Below are 16,425 nucleotides of genomic sequence, written 5' to 3'. Positions count from 1 at the left end.
ATCATTTAGCTCCAGCAGTGATTTTCTATTGCACCTGACATATACTTCTGCATGAACACCTACGAACCTATCAGTGTAATTCAGTGGTGTAAATGTCAATGATATAATCAGTATGACAGCAGGATGACATGTAACATTCCTCTGGCTCATGCTTATTTTTTTCCAGCACTGATGTTTCTCCTTTTTAGGCAACTGACAGCACAAATTCATGTCTTGGCTCTGTTACATGTGTACCAGTCTTCTGTGGCACCGGATAGGAGTCCAAGCCCAAGGGTGGTGGGGGGAATCACCAGGACAGAACTGAAAAAGTTAGATGGTCACTCTATAATGGCATAATGGCTGCTTGTCATATTTGCTCCAGCATGAAAGTTGCATAAATAGAATGATAATAGAATTTTATTCATTTTTGTGACAAAAAAAAAAGACATTTAAAAAAGTTTTCTACATACTTTTACTGATAATACTGTGAAATTCAACTAGTTTTCTATTGCAATGTGGAAATGTTAACGATGTCTGACTTTGTAGGAGTGTGGGACTGTCATTTAATATTTTAAATGTTCAAAAAAATGTATAAATCACATGTTTGTTCAAAGAGATAATTGCAGGTTCTAAAAACTTTTGAAATATTTTGCAGCTGTAGGGTGGCTGCAGTTGATTTCTATAACCCCTTATAAGAAATTTCTGGATCATGAGTGAGTGTATTATATTTGTTTATTTTGATGGTGCCGTTTGTGCTTTTGTACATTTCTGCCTGATATGACTGACACCAACTATGCGACAGTGCACATCTGAACAACTTAAAAGCACATAAAACAGGCTTTCCTTATTAGGATCTCATCAAATTCAAAGGCATCACAAAAGCATTCATTTTTAAAATATTGACTGGATTTGATGTACGGCTGTTTCTCGTGAGCATGGGGTAAAAGGGTCCTAAAATAACCTACGTTATTCTACTGCCTGTACTCTAGATCACTTGGCAGTGTGCAGACAACACGTTTTATACTATTCAGGCTTATTGTAGAAGAATTTACCAAACAATTCTAAAACCAGTGAATTCTCTGCAGCTTTTTAAATCTACAGTCGACTCACCGTTTAAGTCTCATCTGAAATGTTTGATCTGAATTTGAATACTAGACTATATATAACACACATCCATGAAAAACCCACGCACTGCTTTTAAGAATTGTGTATTCAACAAGCATAGTTGGTGTATTTTAAAGTTCTCTCACGCAACTGTCTGGTTATCAGAAGTTGGGCCAAAAAAAATAAAAAGGCATTTTTGTGTACTTTGATTTCGTAGCATGTGGATGTATGCAGTAAACACCAAAGCCGTGTAAAGAAAACATTTTATCTTTCACTAACAGTTTCATTCTGTTCCAGGAGCGTCCACGTCAAACATTTGAGATCATACACAGACTTAGAAAATCTGTGTAGGTGGCAGATGCTGACAGTCAAGGTTCATTTCACTGCATTGTCACATCGAAAGCATCTATGAGCAGTTATAACTATGGTGGTAATAAAAGTTTTACAACCGAACAAGAACTAAATAAATAGAGAGTCATGACACATACCTGTTTTTGGATTTAACTTCATGACTGATGCACTTTTTCACTTTTGTTTCAATGGCAATATAAAACAAATATGTAGGAGTGCATTCTTGCACTTGTTCAATATCTCTAAAAATAGAAACAGCCTTTCTGAAATTGATGCTGAAAAACTAGTTCATGCATTTATTACTTTTAGGTTGGACTTTGTAGTTTATTATTATCAGCTTGTTCCAAAAGCTCAGTTAATCCAAAATGCTGCGGTGAGAGTACTGACAGGGACTAGACAGAGAGAGCATATTTCTCCCTCATAGTGCTGTATCACCCCAGTAGAGCTCTTCACTCTCAGACTGCTGGTTTCCTTGTGGATATTTAAACTTAGAATGGGACACAGACGCTTCAGTTTTCAGGCCCCTCCTCTGTGGAACATGTAAGCTCCCAGTTTGGATTCAGCAGATGAACACCCTCTCTATTTTTAAGAGTAAGCTTAAATCTTTCCATTTAGATAGAGCCTAATCATTAGGCCTGCACACCGAATCCTAGGCTGCTCATGAAGCAGTGAATGTTTCATCTTCAATCACCTCTTTCCACTCACTTTGTGTGATAAACCACTCTGTTTATTAGTTAACACAGAGTGGTGCCATTAATTAATGCTCTAGATCTTATTTTATCATATGGCATAGAAACTGAACATTTAACAGTGTTTCATGAAAACCCTCTCCTGTCTGATCATTTCCTAATAATATTTAAATTTAGTTGACTGCAGAGCAGTGGGAAGCAGATTTCATCACAGTAGATGTCTTTCTGAAAGTGCTGTAACTAAGTTTCAGAATATAATCCACCCATAGTTATCATCTTCAATGGCCTGTGCCAACACAGAGCAGAGCAGCTACCTGAACGCTACACAAATAGAGGTCGATTATCTTGTTAATGATCTCCAGCTTACAAGTTAATAACTCGTAAACTGGAGAGGAAATGGCGTATCACAAATTTAGAATTTCATCATTTAGCCTGGAGAAATAGTTTGCTGCTTTATAAGAACGCCCTACATAAAGCTAGAACATCTTACTACTCATCACTGATTGAAGAAAACAAGAACAACCCCAGGTTTCTCTGTAGCCAGGCTGACAAAAAGTCAGAGCTCTGTTGAGCCGACCATTCCTTTAACGTTAGCTAGTAATGAATTCATGAACTTCTTCACAAATAAAAATTTAACCATTAGACAAAAAAATACTCATAATCATCTCACAGATGTAACATTATCTACAGCTACCTTTAGTACCACTGATATTCCCTTGAGAGTCCCTGTAACAGGGCGGCCCTTAGCAGCTGGAAACACAGTGAGATGGACCAAGGCAAGTGTAGTGGAACAAAAAGTATTTATTTGCCATACAGCTCTCCTTACAAACAATTCACTCGTCGAGCTTCTTCACAGCACAATCCACCCTCTCTAATGACAACTGGCAGCCTTGAATATGTTCAGCTGTCACAGACTAAACCATTCTTCCACTCTCAGGTAAATTCTTAAATCCCAACCTTCCACCACAGTATACAATATATCAATTTGAATAAAAAAAATACAGAAATACACTTCACGTTTTAAATATTTCACACTTTAATTTTACACCAAACCCAATATTATAAAAACCCAGAAACCCAAGCACAACAAGATTCACCACACTCTCTTAACCCACAGTCGCTCCCGGAACCTTTAAATGGTGTCTGGACCCCAGGGGAAGCATTTGCCCAAACACCTTGGAGAGAACAGGTGAGTAATCACATCATACAGTCACTTCTTAGTGCCCCCCTTAATTCTGGATTTTGCATACACATTTGCATTAGTTCCCCTTAATAGCATTCCTTATTTTCTCTCAATCACCATTCCCTTTTCTTTTCACAGACACCTGTTTTGAGGTGAAGACTAGTGAACAGCGAAACAGCAGTGTGACCACGTTCCATACATTCACAGGCTGAAAGAAAAGGTTTGTTACTGGTATCTGAAGTCTGGCTTTGAACCAAATCGGTGGTCTTCATATCACCCAAAATGAATACTCAGTACATGCTGGCTATGAGAGTACCACAGGACTCAAAGCATGAGATGTGGTCATCTGTTTTAGCGAGTCTTAGCTTTAGTGTTTCCTAATACATCTTTATTAGAAACCTTGAGCTTGGATTCAGGAAACCTCGATATATTGTTCAACATCCTAATGCATTTTGGCCTAATTTGTTATGAAAAATACCAGCTCTTCCCTTTTCTGTATGGTATCCGATATGAATTACAGAATTCATAAAAGACAGCGACTGCTGCAGAAAATTGCAGTTTTTATAGTGAGCCTTCAGATCAGATTTGCACAATAAAAACCACTTTATTGCTTCACGGAACAATGTGGCTTTGCTTTCAGTGCTGTTGAGGTTTCTGGCAGTCGTACAGAGAGAGACATAGTAAAGTGATAACAAAGCTTCTTTCAACAAGGCTTTCATAGCGCATGAAAATTATAGGTAAACAAGTGATGCCAGTAACTGTGAACAAAATGAGAAGATGGATACCAATAAACTTATCACTGGTCTCTTTTGTTCATAGATTTATTACTACTTGGTGTTACATAACTCGTAAACATATTAGATTCTTTTGATGTTTGACACATAGTCAGGTTTTATTGGCGATAAAGAGGAGGTTATTTAGTCGTATTAATTCCCATGTGCCACATAGCATGTTGGTCAAGCGCTTTGACATATGACTCTCTAACAGAAGTCACACTACACTATCAAACAAATGAATCCTTAGGAGCCATGATTGAAAGACTCCTGACATGCCTCCATTTTTCCAAGAATGCAGTCCTATAAACTAATTTTTTGACACAAGTCTTAACCAGATAATTGTTAAGGTTTTGCATTGGACAGAGTAGTCTTTGTCCAATGCAATGCTGTAGACAACTTTTCTGATAAATTAATTTTGGTGTTCTTGCCTTTGAGTCAGCCTTCGGAAGTTCAACTAAAAATTGAAAAATTACTTTGTTTAGTCAAGACTCGCCTCTTCAGAGACACCAACAATTATAGAGCCAAAACATCTGACCCAGTAGGATGTGTGATTGAGTTTAAAAATAATCGTGTCTGCAAAGATGAAAGAGAAGAAAGTGGGCATAAAATGGAAAATGCTCTTGGCCTCATGTTTAGGCAGTCACGCCTGCTGGCAGGTAACGGGGCACAGTGACTATTTAACACCCCAATGTAAAAACAATACATGTCAGGAAGCAGGGAATTACACGCTCAACAACTGCAGAAGCCTTTCGGATGAGAGGTGAAACGTCTTCAAGCAACTTAAAGAAGTACAGATGTTTTTCCTTCCAAACACTTTGTATGAGTCTATACTGCACTGGTATCAATATAAATAAATATGATAAAGTTGGTACCTTTGTGGATGGGCTGCAGCACACAGTAATGCAGCAGACCATATCGGTAATCTCTAAAGCAAATGATGTCTTTGTAGAGGCAAACGACAGAGGTTAGAATATTGTAAGCAAAAATTTAAGCTTTGCTAGCTTACTGGTGGTTTTCTCCTTCTGCTCCCATACCTAGTTTAAAGAAGGTGACATAAATATAGTGATCAAGCAAGTTGAACACAGAAAGCAAAAATAAAAAAGTTGTTTCAGGAAATGATTCCATTTGGAAACATTGTGTTCAGTCTTAATGTCGTTCGCTACTCATTTTCATCATAGTTTCATCAAACTTTTCTTCTTAGGAAAACAAAATGATAACTAAATAAAAACAAATTCATGTGAACGAAAACTAATATGAAATTAATTAATTATTAATTAATCAACACTTTCATAGACTAATAAAAACGGTCCTCATGAAAACACACGAAATGTCGATGCCTGGGAGGAAGACTGGATTAAAAAGTATGGATACATTTGATGTTTGATGTCAAGGAATATAAACCGTGTGCAACAAACTTTTACACTTCGTATTGTAGTGAACTAATTAAAATTTAGCTTTAGTCTCCTGTTATCTTATGATATTTAGTTGACTAAAATTAGACTAAAACTAAATGATGTTTTAGTCAGAAGACTGTGGTTTCAACTAAATCAACAATTGCTCTCAGAATTAACACGACTGTGACCCAGCTTTTACCCCTCAGAAGTAAAAAGCAGATAGGATAGGGTATACCATGGCGATCCCCAAAATTGAATGTGTTCACATTTAATTTATTGGGATATAAATGCACTATACAGGAATTACAAGTAATCTTTTTTTAATTCAGTGAATTTCAAAAGCAAACAAAAATGGCAGAAAGGGCGGCAGCCTCTCTTTTCTCTCTTAAAAAGCAAAGACTTGCTAACAGACTTCAGTAATAGCTAAAAATACAGTCCCCGAAAGATTGATGATGTGAGAAAAATCCACAAAAGATAATAAAATGATGAAAGAAAAAACTGTACCATGAGTAATGTGTGCTTTTCGGTGACCTTATAGATCATATAACCTCAAAGACTCGGCAGAAATTTATTCTTGCTGTCATCACCCTCGGGAAAATGTCCATATGCTTGCATGTGTGCTGCTGCTTGGTACGTTTTTGTGCATTTATCATATCATCATGTCTCCATCTAACATTTAGGTCATGTAGCGGGTTTCTTTTCTAAGCAGCTTTGGAGGAGTTTGCATGTATACTGGACATACTGGGCTGGGCAAATGGAGAGCAAATGCAACATTGATTAAGTTATAAGCTTAAATCATATTGATTAACTTTGTTACTCTGTTTGCTTTTTAGCTGACAGCCAGTGCCAAGCCGTGCTACCTTTTTCCTACATGGCTGTTCCAGCATTGCCATTGTGATCCAAATAGTTTGTTTTTGCACCACGGGGTGGAAAAGCACCAAATAAGTTTTCCTAACCAAACTCCTGTCACCACCTAGAACTAGTAGATGTTTGTGGTTGTGTACTCTCTGACAGTTTGATGTTTACTTCCATTTCCTATTTGTGTTTAAAATTGTTTAACACAGTTATAGAACACCATGCAACAAACTTAATGGGATAATTACTGTTGATAAATGTTGTTTGATTATTTTTTTTATGAAAAGTAAGTGCTTAAAAATTATTTTATCATCTAAATTCTGGGTGTTTTTTTGGTTTTTGTTCAGATGTTTTAAAGGTTTTCCCTTCAATAAAAGGTACAAAAAGTTGTTTTTCTACTCCAGATTGAAAATTATCACCAGTCTTTACTGGTTAAAACATGGGAAGCTGTGAAGGCCTTATTAAGAGCCTACAGAGACCTTGTCTTGGTCCTGGGCCCTTGACCCAGCTTTTACCCCTCAGAAGTAAAAAGCAGATAGGATAGGATATACGATGGCGATCCCCAAAATTGAATCAGCATCCTCTTGAGTTATTTTACCTCCAAATTTTAGACTGTAATAACAAAATCCATGTAAACCCACTTTAGGCCAACTTCTTAATCATATCAGAGCAAGATCATAGTGAAGCCCTGAGCAATCACCAGATAACTGAAGAGAAAGTGGCCTTCTATTCTCCAGAACTCAGGGAGGTTGTTGCGGCTCCTCCAACCAACGGCCTCGGCAGCCTAAACATGAGGCTGCCGATGACACACAACAATAAACACATGAGATGCACTTCTGTACTATTTGCTCCTTTTATTCCACATTGTAGTGTCCACTATACAAATCAGTACATGGGATCAAACATGACACAAATGCACAGACTGCATGAATGCAACTCGCAAAACAGTACACCATGCCAAACTACAACATCTGACTATGGCATCAATTAGTGCATTAAACTATACATCAGGTTGTGGTCAAAATGACTCAAGCTGTGGTCAACAGAAAGTTTCCCCTCATGCTCACCCTACCTTTCAGCTCATCAACATCAGGTGTGGTGAACAAGTGAGTGCAACCACATGTATCATATAACACCCATGAATCACGCCCCACACCCGTGCACCAAGACAGTGTGTGCATTTAAACCAACCCTCTTAATCCAAAAAACTAACTACTCATATGGCTCCTACACAGGAAAAAAGGATGCATCAAGCTAAAAAAAAAAAAAAAAAAAAAAAGCAGGACATAGAGAAATCAACAATAACTTCGGACGGAGGAAATGGGTCCACAAAGGATTAAAAAAGCAAAAAAGGATAAAAATGTTTTCAAGAAACTGGAAGATGCAGGAGGTCTTAGTAGCTGAGTTCAACCAGGAGCCAAAGGAAAGGGTTCAGAAGAAAAGGATTTGAGGAACCAAAAGCCTCAAACATTTCATCTCAGCTATGTTTACCTAGAAAGAAGCAATCTGGAGGCTACAAGAATAAGTTGCTTTTCCAGAGGTTGGACGACCTAAACAGTTACACATAAGCTTTCAGCTAAAAGCCAGATCATTACTAACAAACTGAGGGGGGGGGGGAAAGGCGCAGGCTGTGGTTCAAGACAATAGACGTCAACAAGTGAAACGTCACGTTTCTAGAACTACACAATGGAGGCTGTTGAGATTACAGAAGAAGAAACAAAAAAATCAGCTTATAATAAGGACTTCCTCCCACATGAGAAGATTTCGTCTTCAATGGAGAAGCATTGGGGACAGAAGGTCCCACGTTTATGCCCTGCAGGGTCAGAGCAGGTTTGGAAGCTGAACCTGAAAGCTGCTGGATTTGCCTGTGACGAATTATTTATTTATTGGTTGTCATTGCATATTGAAACATTTTTAATGGTCTCCACTGACCTGATCTTTAAATGTACATTTTTATAGAAAATATTACCCAGAACTACCGGTGGGTTGTATTCAGAGTAATGATTTCAGGATTTCTACAACACTGGCTCGCCTCTCATTTGACGTATGTGTAACATAGCGTGACAAAGACCAACGTCAGAGGAATGAGTCATGATAACAGCTTACACTTTAACTCCAAGTTCACAGTGAGATGAATTGTTCAAAATCATCATAGTTTTATATTCCTCACTCTGATTTGTTTCCTTTTGCTTAAACATCTGTTAGGTAGGCGAGCAGTACGCGACGCATAGATGACCTATGACAGCGTCAATATCATTTCTGCACTTTCAGCATCAGCTAATTTTCCACTCCGGACCTTTTAGAGATCAAATAGACATGATCCTCCCTGCGTGTGCGTGTGCGTGATCTGAGTAGGTGAGAAAATTAAAAAAGAAAAAAAAAGATTTTGGTGGCTTCTTTTGATGATGCTCATCCTGGGACCTTTCTTCATATTCCAGTCTGCCAAATGGCATTACGTGTCTGTCTCCCAGTTTATTTGCCCGCTCCCTTATCTGTCACATGAAAGGCCCAGACAACCCCCCATCAGGAGTCGAATGATAATTGTCAGCGCTTTTCGAGAAAGACTCGGGTAAGGTAAATGGACTGGCATTTATACCCATTAGTTTACTGGCTGAGCAGGAAAAGATCACAACCTCAGCAATTTCTTTCATGCATAAGAAATAAAAAGCTGTGAGAGTTAAAAACAAAAAGATTTCCCTCATTTCACATCGATTTTACTAATTTAACTATTGAAATTCAATGTTGACCAAAAAAAGTTATTTAGTCTGTAGGGGAAGGGATATAATGGAAGAGTAGGACTTAACTGAACATTGTCTGTAAGCCAAATATGTCGGTGGTAATCAGACCTCAGCCTTTACCCCACATGTAGTTATCTTAATAATGTCCGTATGCCACACTTGGAACCTATATAAATGCTAATTGCTCTTTTGTAATTGTACACAATGCTGAATGATCACTGCATATGCTCACAATGTGCAGGACTCTCATGAAGCTGCAGCAACCTTTGCGATCCCACAGATAATGGCTTTGGTGTTGAACAGTTCATTTGTTGTAACCTTTTAGCACCATGTTGTATCAGAAAGCACAGCATTATGCTGTTCATTTGGTGTAATGTGACACTCACATGAACGGGCCTCAACTGGTTGGCCTGACCTTTCCAAACTACTCTCCAGGGGCAAGTTCTTAAATGTCGGATCAGTTCCTATTATGAGGAAAAAGCTATTCATGTCTTCCTTCTGGTTAGGCTCCTTTGGTATTGAGCAGGTATATGCTACATGCTAATCTACAGCAGAACTGTTATTATGACATTGAATCCACATTTTTGCAGAGATTTGGCCTTTCAAAGGCATGTGGTCCTAAACGTTTGATCAGCTGTAAAAGAGCCTGTTTCAGTTTAAGTGTTGTTTTCAATAAATTGCATGCTCAAAAAATGTTTTGTCTCACTCCCATTTCTTCTTGTTGCATGTTGAAGCTCTTCTTGGAGTCCAAACAGAACCTCATAGATTTGAAAGAGAAATTCAGAAAACCCCTCCATAAATTGTGATGTACTTGGAAGACAGTGATTCAACTCTAAGACGACATGGTTGCTCAGTAACCTTGCTTTTATATATGAATATAACCAGAATACAACCAGTTGGCAATCAGTTGCGTTAAGTCCCTTCCAGCAAAGAGTTACGTTGCACCTGAGTTGAGCTCCTTGGCACAGATGGACTCAGATTGATTGCGACCTGTTGGAAATCTCTTTGCATTTATAAAATAAAACTTACTGAAATTATCACTTACTTGCAAACCTTCGCCAGTCTGTGTAACGGTGATTGCATGCAGTCCACATCAGACCGCAACTATTTGGAGATAGGCTGCCTAAAACCAGGCAATCACCTTACAATGGAAAGTGGCCAAGCTACTATTGGACCACTTTTCAAGCGCTTCTTTGAAAAGATGCTCTTTGTAGGTCTTTGCTTTTTTAAAGTGAAGGACTTTCTCTGACAGATTTAACAGTGATAGCATTTAGCATACAGATATGGATGTCATCATTTTACTAAACATTCATCATTTCATTAATACTAAATCATTTACATTAAAAACAAAAACTGAAAGGCTTTTTTTTCTTTTTAACCATCTGACTGTGGTCCAGCCTGAGCCGGACAGGAAAGGTGAAAACACTGATTTGATGAATGTAAGCTCTGCATGTAGCTGTGTGGAGCGTTTCAGTGTTGCTAAATGAGCGTGGCCCGAGGTGAAGAGTGTGATGGAGCAGCTGGCTGTCTGATGGGACCTTCAGCGCCGCTGGAAATCCAGACTGGATGCCTCTGATGCATGTCTCAGACTGCAGACACTTCCAGGAAAGCTGACCACCACATAACCCTCCCCACCTCCCTGCCCTGCCAAATGAAAGAACATGAATGTCTGCTTCATAAACAGGCATATGGTGATCTTAATGCCAAATGTGATAACTCTTCTTTCTAAAGCTGACTGAAATGGTCTGAAAAACGTACCGAAATCTGACAGGGAAACTAAAAAGATTGCTTACTTTGGTCACATTTCCTGGTTCCATTCACAAATTTGGTCATTGTTACACATTTGCAGTGGAACAGGACAACGTTAAAGCTAATGGCAGGTTAACTGAATAGCATTGAGTTATAATACAATATTCTTCTGGTAAATGCTTCCCAATGTTCCTGATAAGTGTTTGTGTTGATATCTGGCACACACACACAAATTTGGGTTTAATGTAACGGGATAGATTTTTCTTTTTTTTTGTTCATTATTTCAACACATTTTTGATTGCAAACTACTTTAAAGTCCCCACTAAAGAGAAACAGTGGCAGAAACATCACAAGAACATTGATGCTAAGACACAGCCTCCACTGAAACCTCCCAGATTAATAGAAATTCTTTAAGGGCTAATATCCCGCTAACGCTACACCAAAATGCACCTGGAGCATTGTTATTCCAAGGTTACAAATTTTAGTTTTCCCCTAATGAGCCGTGCTGTGAATTTTACATCAAATGCAAATCATGTCAGTGAGGAAGGGGCGAGGCAGGCGAAGACAGGATCCCTGATAGGAAGCCAGTCTCAGCTGTTCGCCTAGAGACTCATGAGGGCCAAGGAGATGTTGATCTGTCTGTGCTGAGAAAAACCATGTGTCACCTCGAAAAAACACCGCCCTCCCCCCTTCATCGCTCTGCAGCCACATGGGGACCAGATAGACGTGATGTTCTTCACTTCCTTCATCAGTATTACACAACCCACTTTGTTAAGGTTGTTCAAATAACACAAGGTCAGTTCTGCAACAAAATATGTGCTGGGCGTTCAGCTTCTTCGTGTTGCATGTAGAATGGGCAGAATTGGAATTGGCTCCTGCAAAGGCGAGCTAACAATGTGCTGTTTTTCACACCAGAAATGTGTGTTTGAGGGTTTTTTCCATAATCTATCCTAAAAAAGAAAATTTAAAATTTAAAATTTTTTTTAAAAAGACACATTAATTTTGAATTTTTGTTGCAGGCAACACTGTTTGAAAGCTTTTGATAGCAGCAAGCCTGCAGCCCATTATTTCAAAGTTATGTTTTAAAATGAACTGTTAATGATTAGGTGAATATGTGTGTAAAATTCATGCTGGTTTCACCACCTTATTAAATAATACAATATGTTACAAAGTTTACAAATGTAAGAAATAGCACTAATATATACAAATCGCTCAATTATAAATATCAAGAGTATTACAGAGGTGAAGTATATATGACTGACATTTAACTCCAACCTGTGAACTATGTCATTTGTTATTTTACTGTCGAGCGTGTGCAAAACAGTGTTTACAGTGTATTAGATGGAGGAGTTGTACAGGGAGATGGCCACGGGCAGGAATGATTTCCTGTGTCATTCAGTGATGCTTTTTGGTAATCTCAGTCTCTCACTGAACGTGCTCCTGTGGCGAGCCAGCAGGTCATGGACAACATCCGCCTCTCAACTTGTCACCATATAAGACAAAAAAGACAAAAAAGTTTTCCTGGCATGACTTTAAAGTTTAAAATAAGTCCTTTTGGTGCTTCTGAATCTGAATCAAACAGGGAGCGAATCTAACATGTATACTTCATAAGGGACACTTGTACAGTGGCCCTGAGAGGCCAAACTGCAACTTAAGAAAACACCAGCAAAAGGAAAAATGCTGCAAAAGCACACAAAACACAAGGGAAATAGGAAAAACGAAAACAGAAATAGGAAAAAACAGATTTCCAAAAGCACAAGGGAAGTCTTTCTGGGGAGACAATAACCCAACGGACCAGTTGCGGGAACCAAAATATGCTAAGAATTGCGCTGGGAGACACTTAAAAGAAGTGGAAGATCTATCGGTTTTGTGAGGAAAGAAAAGATGAAAAATTCGTCATCACTATTATATGAATCATGAGATTAAAATACACTTACCTAGCATGTTTTGGTACCTGCGACTGGTCCATCAGGTTATTGTCCCCCCAGAAACACTTCCCTTGTGCTTTTGGAAATCTGTTTTTTCTTATTTCAGTTTTCGTTTTTTTCTATTTCTGTTTTTGTTTTTCCTATTTCCGTTGTGTTGTGTGTGCTTTTGCAGCGTTTTTCTTATTGCTGGTGTTTTCTTAAATTGCAGTCCGTTTGGCCTCTCAGGGCCACTGTACACCTGCCAATAACATGGCAGCAACTCAGTGTATTTAGGCACGTAGACTTAGTCAAGATGACCTGCAATAGTTCAAACCGAGCAACACGATGCAGAAGAAAGGGGATTTTAGTGCTTTTGAACATGATCTGAGGCTTCAGGTGCTGCTGATCTACTGTCATTTTCCACCACAACTAACCCTAGGGGTTTATAAAGAATGGTCTGAGAAAGAGAAAAATCTACTGTTGATGATGGAGGTCAAAGCAGAATGGCCACACTGCTTCAAACTAATAGGAAGTCAACAGTCAACACTCAAATAACTACTCGTTATAGCCAAGATATGTAGAACGCAGAAGAACGCAGAACACATCAAACCTTGAAGCTACAGCGGCAGTGTCAGCTAAGAATAAGAAATGGAGACTATAGGGCTCACCAAAAGTGTAAATGTGTAATAGAGGATTAGAAAGACTTGTCTTTTTAAGATTGTCTTTTTCCAACCGTTTTGGGGCAACATCCAGATGGCCGGGTGAGAATTTAGCATAAGCAATATGAAAGCATGAAATCCTTCCTACCTGCATAATCAATGCAGACTAGTAGTGGCGACGTAACCAGTGTGGTGGAATTTATCTTGGAACACTTTTTGGCCCCTTTAGTACCAGCTGAGCATCATTTAAACACCACAGTCTACCAGAGATTGGTCCTGTTTTCATTACTTTATGTCCACAGTGTACACATCTTCTACCACCAGAATTAAGTGATAATTCTGGTGGTCGCTCAAATAATCTCAAACTGGTTTCTTGAACAAGACAATGAGATTACTGTACTCAGATGTCTTCTGCAGTCACCAGGTCTCAATCTTTGAGATGTGGTGGAACAGGTGAGTCGCATCGTGGATGCAGGCGAATGTTTGCAGCAAAATGGACCTGAGAAATTTTTCCAGCACTTTGCTGGATCTTTCCTAGAGAAGTAAGTCAATTTTGAAGACAAAATGAGGTCCTAGTAAGGTGTAGGTGAGTGTAGAGGATTACGTGTCATGATGGTGAAGAAGGACGCAAATCCAGGACACAGAGGCAAGGTAAATAACAAATGAGTCTTTATTGGAAAAAATCCAATAATGTGAAAAAATTCACATTATTGGACACACACACACACAAACACTAAAAAACACTATGGAACTTAAACAGAACAGGAATCTAAATAATACAATTATTCATTATACAATGAACCAGAGGTGAAGTCTCCCAGACACAGGGGAACACAATGATGGTGGGGAATAGCGCACTGTACAGATACAAAGAGGGAAAGCCAGGCGGGAGAAGATATGACAAAGCTGGAAATGATCAGGGACTCAATGGGGGGGGGAATAAAAGCACAGGAGGCAGACAAAGGAAAGTGTTAAGCAAAAGAAACCAGGAAGGTGCAACCACAGACAAAGCATGAACCTGGTATCAGAATAAAGTTTTCTTTTATCGTCAGCCATGCTATAAAGTTTGCATATAGTAAAAAGAGGGATGGTTTAAAAAATCAGTCTTCTGTAAAACCACTGTAGGATAGCACAGATACATCAGCAGTCCTGTAGATGGGCGAGTATCCAAGTTTGGAGCTAAAGTGAACAGCTTGAAGACTAATGAGCCAGTCAAGTGGATATCCTCTAGAAAAATATGTCAGGGGCTGCTCTCATCTCAGCCATGTGCGTAACTCAACTATGGCTTAATTCCTCTTTAGACACACACGCGCTTCTTGGAATTTTCAGACTAATGAAGCAGAATAAACCTATTAACCTGTTGGACAACATATGAAAAATACCACACTACCGTCAGAATCTAAATCCTTATAAAAAGACAGAAACAGCAATAAGTTGTGCAATGTTTATGAACACATATATAAACACATAGTGTTGATCCATGCCTTAAAACTGACCCCTTTTGGTCTGTTTACATGTTACAGTTGGAAAACAGAGCCCCAGTGGCCCTTTGAATTATATAAATTACCCACAGTTCTTTGTGCCTGAAAGTGTACTGAAGGTTACAGCATTGTCTGGAGAAGACAACAGGAAGTCTACCAATTTAACTGGCTGGCAGGTTTTGATATACCCAAAGGCAGAAATGCAGTGCTGAGTACATGAACATGCATGCACACCTACAGACCTGTAACATGAATATTTTGATATTGATATATATATATATATATATATATATATATATATATATATATATATATATATATATATATATATATATATATATATATATATATATATATAACTTTCATTCAAACTGTTTTTTCTGGATTTGCTCCAAAGGTATGGAGGGGTCATCCAGAAGATATGTGCCATTTGTGGTGCAGCATTTGTTATTGTTAGCCACTTGTATGTGCGTGTATTTATTTATTTATTTATTCTCAGGATGAGCTATTGGTTTTGGCAGCCAAACCACCTTTAACACCTTGCCGATGGATTAACTAGCTCAGATGAGTTCATCTCTCAGCCATATGCTCTTCTCTGTGTGGATCAGTAGCACTCTGTCAGAGCAATCAAAGCAAGCCGTGCTTGTCTAGTGACAAGCTCAGTCACTAGACAAGCAAGTCATAAAGCTTCTGGCCTGTTTGTATCCATTGTTAAAATTACTGCCATCTTGTGGCCACAGTTGGTTATTTTCTCTGGAGGCAGGTTTAACTCTGCACGCCTTCAAATCCCTTGGAATCTGCAGTACATCTCAATTTCATGGGTCTGTCTGTGTACTACTAACAGCAGCTGGAGCATTTCAAGTTGAAAGGCAGACAGCTTTTCTGGTTGTTTGCACATGTGTATTGTGATAAACATCTGGTTTTTAATGGGAGACTGATAGGACAAGCTCCAGCTGGCTCTGCTTTCACTGCTCTGAGATGAGTTTATATCTCAACTGTGTAAAAGCTTTGTGAGAGTTAGTATTAGCAAGAACTATCTAATTTCTAATCATAAAAAATGAGTTTCATCTTATTAACCACCTTGGCTAAGAGTGTAATGTGAAGGAGTTTTTAATAACTACTTTACCACGTTAGCAGGGAAAGCCTTGATGATCCAGCACTTTCATGATCGCATCTCTGTGAAATAACATATTTCGCCTAAATTAACATTACATTTGGTAATTACCAAAATCTTTTTTTCTCTGTAATGTTTAATCCACCAGTATGTGGAAGCTCTTTAATCAAGATAATATTTGTTAAGCTAAACCATAATTATTGTTGTTATCCATGAATTTTAGAAAATAGTGATGCACATTTTTTTCATTAAGATGAAAAATTACAGTTACAGGGAGAATCATCACCTCTGCTTGCCTTTATGTAGAAGTCACCACACACAACTGGTATGAACTAATACTGAACCAATATAAAGCTGCCTAATAAACATTTAAAATTTAAAAGTTCATTTGTCTTTGAACTTCCACATTATGGATTTTGAAATCGTCTGTTAATGATCAACTATGT

General features: G+C 38.4%; 1 long non-coding RNA gene across 1 annotated transcript; it reads left to right on the top strand.

Annotated features, from left to right (window-relative positions):
• Nucleotides 1-3,274: 3,274 nt before the first annotated feature.
• LOC113035275 (uncharacterized) lies at nucleotides 3,275-6,721 on the top strand. The gene is made up of 4 exons (XR_003274331.2): nucleotides 3,275-3,312; nucleotides 3,445-3,526; nucleotides 6,015-6,106; nucleotides 6,310-6,721. It is a non-coding gene; the product is annotated as an uncharacterized LOC113035275 (long non-coding RNA).
• The last annotated feature ends 9,704 nt before the right edge of the window (nucleotides 6,722-16,425 follow it).

Source organism: Astatotilapia calliptera, chromosome 13 (assembly GCF_964374335.1).
Source record: "Astatotilapia calliptera chromosome 13, fAstCal68.1, whole genome shotgun sequence".
Classification (NCBI taxonomy): Eukaryota; Metazoa; Chordata; class Actinopteri; order Cichliformes; family Cichlidae; genus Astatotilapia; species Astatotilapia calliptera.
This window is presented reverse-complemented; position numbering and strand designations above follow the sequence as displayed.